Genomic DNA, 2,040 nt, shown 5'->3' on the forward strand with positions numbered 1-2,040 from the left:
AATTTGTGTTCGGTTCGACCATGCTCACATACGTTATTTGTTAAAAACACTTCTCTTACCCAAGTTAACTAGGGGCTCTTAAATTTATATGACCGTTTTATAGTAAATGTGTTTTCTTCCTAGTCGTTGCAAAATATTTTTCTATCACTCCTTTTTCGACGCAAGTGTGTGGTCAATAGCCGGATAGCCTATTTTCTATCTAATGACCGCTTGAGTTTAGTTCACTAAACTGGCCTAACAAGAAGTACTCTGCCTTTGGGATAGGAGGTTGAAGCCGAAGGCTGACCCACTCGACGTCTTGAGATCATATGTGTCATGTTAGAGCACGACGGAAGCACAGACTAATTTTAACACCAATTTTCTGATTGGCACAAAAAAATTGATTAGTTCATACGTAAAGTTTCCGCATAAGTTTTTTGGTTTTTTAAGCTTATGGAACTTTTGATCTATTTGTGTGTCTTTCTTTTATGAGGCGGGACATCCTCTTGACCGAGGTACCCTGCATAATAATCCAGCTTGCGAAATCTTTTTCGACCCATAGTTCGGCATTTTTCCTGCCGACCTGCACCTTGGTGTTGGGTCCAAACATAAACCCCGCAATACACTGCTAGACACTTTTTAAGCATTGACAATATCAACGGGGGGTTGCGACTTGAGCCGAATGCACCAAAAGCCAAGGTACTCCGAGGAGTCCTCGGCAAAATGTTCTCAGATATTGCTTTATTTGCATCAGTTTCGAATTGTGTCTTCGATCAATAGTTGGTCGCTCGGCTCCTGTGCTTGCCTCCTGCTACCTCTTGAGCACTGCGTTGGATTTCCTTGAAGAGGAAAGGATGATGTAGCAAAGTAGCATAAGTATTTCCCTCAGTTTTTGAGAACCAAAGTATCAATCCAGTAGGAGGCTATGCGCGAGTACCTTGTACTTGCACAAAACAAATAACTCCTCGCAACCAATGCGATAAGGGGTTGCCAATCCCTTCACGGTCACTTACGAGAGTGGGATCTGATAGATTTGATAGAATAATATTTTTGGTATTTTTGTGATAAAGATGCAAAGTAAAATAAAAACAAAGTAAAAAGCAAAGGAAATAACTAAGTATTGGAAGATTTAATATGATGAAGATAGACCCGGGGGCCATAGGTTTCACTAGTGGCTTCTCTCAAGAGCATAAGTATTTTACGGTGGGTGAACGAATTACTATTGAGCAATTGACAGAATTGAGCATAGTTATGAGAATATCTAGGTATGATCATGTGTATAGGCATCACGTCCGAGACAAGTAGACCGACTCCTACCTGCATCTACTACTATTACTCCACTCATCGACCGCTATCCAGCACGCATCTAGAGTATTAAGTTCATGAAAACAGAGTAACGCCTTAAGCAAGATGACATGATGTAGAGGGATAAATTCATGCAATATCATAAAAAACCCATCTTGTTATCCTCGATGGCAACAATACAATACGTGCCTTGCTACCCCTACTGTCACTAGGAAAGGACACTGCAAGATTGAACCCAAAGCTAAGCACTTCTCCCATTGCAAGAAAGATCAATCTAGTAGGCCAAACCAAACTGATAATTCGAAGAGACTTGCAAACATAACTAATCATACATAAAAGAATTCAGAGAAGATTCAAATATTGTTCATAGATAATCTGGATAATAAAACCAAAATTCATCGGTCTCAACAAACACACTGCAAAAAGAAGATTACATCAAATAGATCTCCACAAGAGAGGGGAAAACATTGTATTGAGATCCAAAAAGAGAGAATAAGCCATCTAGCTAATAACTATGGACCCGAAGGTCTGAGGTAATTAAACTACTCACACTTCATCGGAGAGGCTTTGGTGTTGATGCAGAAGCCCTCCGTGATGGATGCTCCCTCCGGCGGAGCTCCGGAACAGGCCCCAAGATGGGATCTCGTGGATACAGAAGGTTGTGGTAGTGGAATTTGGTCTTTGGCTCCGTATCTGATCGTTTGGGGGTACATAGGTATACATAGGAGGAAGGAGTACATCAGTGGAGCAACAGGA

The sequence above is a fragment of the Triticum dicoccoides genome, chromosome 3A (genome assembly GCF_002162155.2).
Source record: "Triticum dicoccoides isolate Atlit2015 ecotype Zavitan chromosome 3A, WEW_v2.0, whole genome shotgun sequence".
Classification (NCBI taxonomy): domain Eukaryota; kingdom Viridiplantae; phylum Streptophyta; class Magnoliopsida; order Poales; family Poaceae; genus Triticum; species Triticum dicoccoides.